This window comes from Peromyscus leucopus, unplaced genomic scaffold (genome assembly GCF_004664715.2).
Source record: "Peromyscus leucopus breed LL Stock unplaced genomic scaffold, UCI_PerLeu_2.1 scaffold_1297, whole genome shotgun sequence".
NCBI lineage: Eukaryota > Metazoa > Chordata > Mammalia > Rodentia > Cricetidae > Peromyscus > Peromyscus leucopus.
Genome location: NW_023504443.1, coordinates 5,209 through 14,000, shown reverse-complemented (window position 1 = coordinate 14,000; position 8,792 = coordinate 5,209). Strand labels below are relative to the sequence as shown.

The 8,792-nt window shown below is 48.6% G+C and overlaps 1 long non-coding RNA gene across 1 annotated transcript; it reads left to right on the top strand.

Annotated features, from left to right (window-relative positions):
* Positions 1-3,365: 3,365 nt before the first annotated feature.
* LOC119087105 lies at positions 3,366-4,866 on the top strand. Its single transcript, XR_005090547.1, has 3 exons — positions 3,366-3,694; positions 3,871-3,902; positions 4,442-4,866. It is a non-coding gene; the product is annotated as an uncharacterized LOC119087105 (long non-coding RNA).
* The last annotated feature ends 3,926 nt before the right edge of the window (positions 4,867-8,792 follow it).

Genomic DNA, 8,792 nt, shown 5'->3' with positions numbered 1-8,792 from the left:
TGATTAGCCTGGTGTGGTAGTGCATGTCTGTAACTCCAGTGTGTGGAAGGGGCAGGCAGGAGGATCAGTAGTTCAAAGTCATCCTTGGATGTGGAAGACCTCAAGAAAACACTCAGTGATTATATGGATGACACGGGGACCAGGGAACAGGAACAAGTCTAAGTGTGTTGAGAAACACTCTGGTGAAACAACCAAGCCATATAGGGACAGAAAGAGGAAGTCTGTTTGAGAGTGTGTAATGGAGGTTACTTTTCCACTGTGGTGATAAAACCTCATAATCAAAAGTAACTTGTGGAAGGAAGAATTGGATTTGGCTTGTGGTCCAGAAGGAAGGTTAATAATGGTGGGGCAGCTGAAGCAGGACACTGAGAAGCCACATCTTCAACACACGCAAAAAACACCTTTCCAATATGACCAAGGGTTCAAATAGGTGAGCCTGTGGTGAAGATTTTTCACTCAAAACTGCACAGCGGTGGCCTGACCAGGTGATTTGGGTTACAGTTGAAGTGCTTATGTGGATCTGACAGAGCTGTCCAAAAACAAAGAACAACCAAGGAAAGTGTGCTTATAAGTCAAAAGAGAAAACACAGAGAGAAGGGTCAGGAGTTCAGAACACTTGCTGCTCTGGCAGAGAACCTGAGTTCTGCTCCAGCACCCACATCAGGCAGTTTACAACCTCCTGTAACTCTGGCTGCAGGCCAGTCTGAAGTCCTCTTCTGAATTCTGTAGGCATCTCATATGCACATAAATTTAAAACTCTAAAAAATAACAATAACAAAAAACTTTAAAACCTACTGTAGCTAAATAAATAAATGAATAATAGACTTTTCTAAAGAACACGGTAGCCTCATAGGGTAAAAGGTGTCAGTGTCCAAGCCTGGGAGCCACATGATGGAGGGAACTGATGGCCGCAAGTTGCCCTCTGACCTTCATATAAACTGTGGCACACCTTCCACATAATAAATAAGTGGCAAAAAAAACACTATAATCACTAAAACAGCATAGTATGAACCAAGACAAAGAGATCAGTAGAGTGAAATATAACCCAGAAATAGACGGTCTCCAAAGTCACAAAAAGGAAGGCTGGTGAAAGCAGAGTAGATGAGGCAGGTGTGGAGTGAGGGAACTCAAGGTTGGTGAAGGAAGCAGAGGAGACAGGGGTGGACATGGACCTAGCAGAGATCTGGGGAGGTTGCTGTGTAGGACACAGCCCAGCAGAGGGAGCTCAGGCTCCTCTCTGACTGCCTGGGGCAGGTTCTCTGCTCCCTGTCCTCTGAAGGTGGTCTGCACACAGAGGACAGCTGAGAGGGATGGTGGACGGTCATCACTGAAGTCACACTGACACTGTTTCTTCCCACAGGACAGAGGACTAAAGCGAAACCCAGCCAGGTGAGTGCCATCCGGGTCCTCTGCAAGATCAGCCAGCGCTCTTAACCACTGAGCCATCCCTCCAGTCTCCTTCAAATAACATTAAAAAAAAAAAAAAGGAGAACCACATCGAGGGCTCTTCACATCTCCCTAACCACTGACTCTTCCTGTCTGCTCCCTGCTTTTCGTTTATGACATCTCCCTCCTCAGGACACCAGATTCTCAGTGACAAGGAGTGGAGAGGGTCTCAGGAGTCTCCTTCCAGAACAACACCCCATTAGGCCTCAGACTTCCTCCCTCTCTTCTTCCATTTCCTGGGCTGCCCTCTCTGTCTCTGTTTCCTCTCAGCCTTGAACATCCGCCTGGATTCAACAGCTCTCCATCCTTCCCTTTCTTCTCTTTGTCTTTCTCTATGGTCAGTGAGCCCCGCTGCCCAGAATCCTTTGTTCCAGATCTTCCACATCTCTTACCCTTTTCTCTTCACCTCCAACATCTCCACCCTTCTCTCCTGTCTCTTCTTTTCCTACTGTACATGGCCTGCTCTGAACCTCCCTCTTCCAACCCCTTTTTTCTGAGAAAAGCTCATATTTAGCCCATGTTTCCCTTGAACTCATTCTGTAGCCAAGGATGACTTTGAACTTCTGATCTTTTGTCTCCACCTCCCAACTGTTGGAAGAACAGGCATCGAACCACATCCGGTTTATGCGGTGCTGGGATGGAACCCAGGGCCTTGTGCAGATAACTCAATCATCCACAGCAACACTGCATCCAGCTTCCTCCATCTCTCCTCTCCCTGTGGCTTCTTTGGCCAGATGCCTTCCTCCAGTCCCATCTCAGGTCCTTTCTTGCTTGAACCCAGCCTGAGCCCTACCCAGGAGATGTGAAACTTTCTTGCCTTTAAGTTTTCCAGGTAATCAGAGAGAATAGACTTGGTTCTTCCATTTCTAGTCTCTTTTCCCGCCCAGGGCAAGCTGATTTCCTAGAATGACTCCCTTCTGCTAGTGCTGAGAGACCTCGGCCAGGCCACCTTCCCAATGGCCTCTCATTCTCTTCCAGAGAAGGTCTAATTCTGAGGGCCGAACACCGTGATGTCATCATGAGTCACTGAGGATGGCAGAGACCATTGAGAGGGATCCAGCCTCCTGTGTGTTGTGTGTGTGTGTGAGTGTGTGTGTGTGTGTGTGTGTGTGTGTGTCTTTGTGTGTTCTCCAGTGCCATCCACTCTTTTAAATAATTATTTTATTACATTTTATCTGTTTGTGTGAATGTGCATACATGTGTGTGAGTATAACTTGACATGGCCCACATGGGAGGTCACAGGACAACTTCTGAGAGCTTTCTCTTTCCTTCCACCTTTTGGATCCTTGGGATGAAACTCAGGTTGTCAGTCTTGATGGTCTGGCCTTACCACGAAGTCATTTCTCCTTGGGTTTTGGGTTTTTTTGTTGTTGTTCTTAGGTTTTGTTCAGACAGAGTCTTGCACTGGTCTGGAACTCACCAGTTAGACTAGGTTGGTTGGCCTTTGAACATCAGGAGTCCCTGTCTCCGCTTCCTGAGCACTGAGATTACAAGCTTGCACCACCGTGCCCAGTTCTGTGTGTTGTTACTGTTCCTGTGTGTACATGTGCAGGTGCACATCCACGTGTGTCCATGTGTGTGGAAGCCACAGATCAATGGTGTGTCTTCCTCAGTTTCTCTTCATTCTGTTTATGTTCCTGTGTGTGTGTGTGTGTGTGTGCATGTGTGTGCACTTGTACATGTGTGTGGAGGCCAGAGGAATATGTAGTGACTCCCTCAGTTTCTCCCACATTTATTTAATATTTATTTTGAGGCAGGGTCTCTCACTAACCTGAAGCTCATCACTTTGGCCAGGCTGCCCAGACAATGAGCTTCAATGAGATCCTCCTCTCTCTATCACCACCTCCAGGTACATTGTGTCACCTTTTCTCACATGGGTCCATGGGGACCTAAATTTGGGTCTTTATGTTTGTGAAGTGGGCACTTTGCCAGATCAACCATCTCTCCAGCCTCCACTCTATCTTTTGAGACAGGGTCTTTCACCAAATCTAGAGCTCTTCTGTTAGTCCGGGCCAGTAAACTCCAGGGATGTATCTGCCTGTCTCTGCTTCTCCAGCATCCAGCATCCTGTGGGTCCTGTGTTTGCAATCAGGACTTCCTGTTTATGTGACACTTACTTTCCTAACTGAGCCATCTCTGCAGCCCAGCACCTGATGTCTTAACCCTTTCCTGTCCAGATTCTGATATGTTGTCCATTTGTTCCTGTGCAGGGACCTCATTGAAAACACTGAGAATGTTGAACCTGAAGGTAAATTCTGCCAGCTTCCTGTTTCCCCATGAGCATCCCTCAGTATTTCCACCTTTCCCTCCTTCACTCTGTCCCTCCATATAACCAAAGTCCTCACCTCACTGTTGGGACTCCCAGCCATCTGCCTCCCTTCCTGTCACATCTTGACCTCAGCACTCTGTGTTCCTTTTCTCTAGGGCAATATATGGACCTCAAAGTGAACACCAAGGTAAGCCACTCAGACTCAGGCCTGAGGGAAGTTAAAGGGGTGTTGAAGAAGGAGACAGAAGGGTGGAGGCTGCAGGTGTGGGCAGGACACTCAGGCTGCAGCTGCTGCAGGTGTGGGCAGGACACTCAGGCTGCAGCTGCTGTAGGTGTGGGCAGGACACTCAGGCTGCAGCTGCTGCAGGTGTGGGCAGGACACTCAGGCTGCAGCTGTTGCAGGTGTGACAGGACAATCAGGCTAGAGCTGCTGCAGGTGTGGCAGGACACTCAGGCTGCAGCTGCTGCAGGTGTGGGCAGGACACTCAGGCTGCAGCTGCTGCAGGTGTGGGCAGGACACTCAGGCTGCAGCTGCTGCAGGTGTGGCAGGACACTCAGGCTGCAGCTGCTGCAAGTGTGGGCAGGACACTCAGGCTGCATCTGCTGCAGGTGTGACAGGACACTCAGGCTGCAGCTGCTGCAAGTGTGGCAGGACACTCAGGCTACAGCTGCTGCTTTATGGTGGCCACAACTGCACTGCTGTCATCCAACCTCTTGTTCCCGCAGGATAACAACATCGTGTATGCCTCCATTGCCCGCTCAAGCCCAGCCTCCCCAGGAACACCACCCTGCCAGCCCGTCCTTGGGAACCCCCATGAAGAGAATGTGTACTCCATCGTAAAGACCAAATGAGTGGGTCTGGGTGACGATCTCAGAGTCAACTGTGTTTCTAGTATGAAGACTCCCAGCTTCCACTGATACCCATAACCAGAGACAACAACTCATGGGTCACTGATACCCATGGCCAGAGACAGAAATCCACATGTCAGGGCGTTTGAGCTCAGAGAAAAATAGAAATTCCCAGTTTGCTTTTCTAATTTCCTAGACTTTTCTTACAACAATAATAAAAATCCACAGAATTTGCCTAAATGAATCTAATTAAGAGTCACTTGTGTGACCCTTAACTTCTGGCCCTCTAAGATTCCCTCCTCTATCACTTTTTTTCTAGCTGCCCAAGGCAAGGGATGCCCCAGTGATGGCAGCCACTCTACAAGATGTACACCACATCTGGGAGGGTAATAACCAGTACACAGTGACTGGTTCCCATGGACCACCACACTGGACATCAGCAGCAACCCTAGATGGATGGTGTGAGACAGGGAACTAAACACCAGATGGTCACAATGCTTTCCTAAGGCCGTGACCCTCCAGGAAGTTAGGGTGCCAGGACTCACAGAGATGTTTTTCTGAAGGTTCCCCAGGCCTGGGTCCTGCTGCTGTCCCCAGCCTCCTATACCTCCAGAGAGGGCAGTTTGCCATAGGGACATAAAAGGATGCACAGCCTAAGCAGTGGACCCAGAGCCCTGCTTTATTACCATGATGCACAGCTCTAACTGAAGCCTAGAGCAAGTCACCAACCTGCTCAGGATCACTGAGAGGCAGTCAGCAGTAGAAGGACCAGAGCAAACTACTCCTCAAAGAGGCCCGCCAGGAACTCTTCTGAGCCATCCCTCTGCTGCGACTCCCCTCTCTCCTCTGCCTCTCCAATGTCTTCCATGAGTTGCTCCAAGTCCAGGTCACTGGAACCATGATCTTCAGGGGGGAAACTTGCTGTCTCCTGTGTCAGGGGCTCCTGAGGCCCAGGACCTTCCTTTCCCAGTGGACAAGCCCCGTGTGGAGCTGGTGGAGCAGGGCACTTGATACAATTTTAATTTCCTTCTCCTCAGGTAAGTTGGTGCTGAGGCCTTGTTTTCAGGAGCCTTAATTTTTAGGGCCTAAAGAGAACAAAGGACAATTTGAGAGTCCCTTTAAGTCATCCTATCCTGATGTTTTACAAGCCAGATTTCTGGATTCTTATGTTTAAAGCATCTGAAAGGATAGAATGAGGAGTATGGGCTTTCAGGTCACACTTGGACTCCAGCCTTTGTGTTAGCTGTGTGTTCATCATGGGTCTTGAACAAAGCTGAAACACTTCTGAGCCTTACCTAGTACATTTGTATCTGAAATGTCAGGTGCTGGAAGAATGGATCAGCAGTTGGGACAGCTTGCTGCTCTTATAGAAGACTGGAAGCCAGACCTAGAACTGTGAAAAGGTTCAAAACCTGTGTGCAGAAAAATCTTAGGCCCTAAGGAAAATCCACTCCCATCCTCTACTTAATGGACACAGATTTAAAGTGACTCTAACAACTTCACTGCTGTCCCCACAGATGTGTGTGTCTCTCAACCTTGTCAGAGATGCTTCTCCTTGCAGCAGGTGACAATCAACAGAGTCACTCAACTGGCCAACGTCCTGTAAATAAGAGACTGTGGCATCTCAGTCCTCATGGGGACATACGACACCCCTCTTCCCAAGGCTCAAGCATCTTTGAGAAAGGAGGGTCAGGGCAAAAGACTTTGTAAGAGCCAGAGGTGGTGGAAACAGTATTTCTGAACACAAGAGGTCAGTTGCACATATGAACTCACAGTGATTGTGACAGCAGGTATAAGATCTACACAAGCTTACACCAGATAAAATTCAGTATAAAGAGCATGATGTCTCACTAGAGGCTGAGATGCTACTGGCATTGTTTACAAAAGGTATAATTCTATTTGTGTATATGGCTGTTTTGCCTGCATGTATATGAATCACATATAAGAAGGGTCCAGGTTTCCCAAGGGCTCAGCCCTCCAATAGTAAGAGGAGCATCTGAGAGCTGGAGAGCAGCACCCTGAGAGGCAGCAGAAGTCTGACTAGGATTAGAACCCTGAGGCTGAATCTGCAGGATGGCAGCAGCCTGCACTCACAGGGAGAGCTAGAGAGCCAAAGGGAGACAAAAGGGAGGCATGGTGAGTGCAGAGCAGGGAAAGCAGGGAGGTGACATGGGTTCAAGGCAGGGGAAGGAAGCAGAGGGAGAAGGACATGGACAAGGGCAAAAAGACCAGGAGATCTGAACTCAGCAGCAGCCAGGGTCACCGTGATCTTGACAGCCTGGGTGGTGTCTCCTCTGAGCATCCCTGCGTTGTTCACACAAGCAGGCTGCTAGGATGATGGTCTGGCCAGGCATCTATGGGAGTGTCCGTTCATCATCTCCTCCCTCCAGGAAGCTGGGCACAGGGAAGGAGCCTCAAAGCTGTTACTCCAGTGGTCATGTGACTCTCCATGTCAATTTCCATTGTTCAAAAGGGAGAAGCAGCAAAGGAGCCCACAGCAAAGACTTCACAGCACCGACATTCTCACCACTGTTTAGATCAAATCCCCTCAGGGTGAAGGAACATTACTGTTGGAATGGGGAGCACTCATGGGTTCTAGCATGGCTACCAATGTTTGGGATTTGTGTTCCCTGGCCTGAGCAGTCAGTTAAAAGAAGTACTAGAGGAAGCCAGGCAAGGTGGCCTATGCCTGTAATCCAATGACTGACTGTAGAGATACCAAGACCATGAACTGGAGGCTGTCATTAGTACCTTCTGAGTTTGAGGTCAGCCTGGGCTACATGAGACTCTGTTTCAAAACCAAATGAACAGCAAATCTCATAAAAATCCAGAGAAGTTATGGAGCTGGTCATCCATTAGCTCACGTTGGTTGTAGACAAAGAACTTGAACATGTCACCAGTTTCCTCTTTAGATTCACTTAAACAAATTCTGTGACAATTAATATTTTCTTTAAATAATATATATATAATTTTACAAAGGAAATTGGGAGTTTCTCCATTTCTGTGACCTCAAGCTCAGTGAACTGTGAGTTTCTGTGCCAGGCCTTGGCTATCTGCAGAAGCTGGGAGACTTCATCCAGAGGAGCAGGAGACTGAGCTGGACACCCAGCCCCACTCACTGGGTCTTTAGGACACACTATAGAGTCTCTTCTTGGGGCTCCCCTGGCAGGGGTGCAGGGAGGTGCTCATGCTGAGGTTGGCAGCACATGAGGAGATGAAGATGATGATGTCATCCTAGGGAGAAAGAAGAGGTCAGATGGGGGCGGGGCAACTGTGCTAATGTAAAGTCTCAGGTGCAGCCTGAGTGTCCTGTCTACACCACCAGCCGCCATCCTTCCACCCTCTCTAGCATCTCCTCCACTCTCTCCGGGACCCAGTCTGGGCAGGTGACTCTGGGTCTGTGTTATCCCTGGGGTAAACAAATCATGATTGGGAAGGTAGGTGGTGTGACAGGATGGGTGGACAGACGGACAGTTTTCATCAATGGTGATATCTGTAGGATCAGGTCCCACAGGAACTGCACTGTGGGTAATTTGAGGGGAGTTTCTGGAATTGGATGATTCAGAGAGAAATAGAGAGTGTTGAGACTGTTGGGTATAGTGTCAGAGTCTGGATGCTGGGGACACTATCAGAATCTGGATCTGAAGAGTCACAGAGCCATGCCTGGAGAGGCCATGTTTACTCAGGATGAGGACTTTGTAAACATGTGGTGGCAAATCAGCTGTGAAACGAGCCTTGCATGATTATGTGTGTCTGTGCAGCTGCATGTGTGTGCAAGGAAGTGTGTGCTCCTGTTTGTGGAGGCCAGAGGACAACCTCGGGCATTATTTCTACTCAGTACACCATGTACCTTGGACTATTTGTTTGGTTAGTTGGTCCTTGTTTTTGTTTGTTTGTTTGCTTGTTTGCGGGGAACACATTCTCACTATGTACTCCTGGCTGGTCCAGAACTCAGTATATAGACCAGTCTATATACTGAGTCATTATACAGAGTGACACAGAGACCAACAGATTTCAACAGCTGCACAAGATCATTCTGGTGAGGAACAGGCCCCGAAATGGATGCTTTACCTCCAAGTGTCTCTCAACCAGCAGACACATGGCCTCTGCTCGAGTTCACACTATTGTTTATTTGCCTGCCTTCTGTCATGATTTTGTGCATTGTGTATATAAGGTGTAAGCATGCATGCTTTGTGTGTGTGTGTGTGTGTGTGTGTGTGTGTGTGTG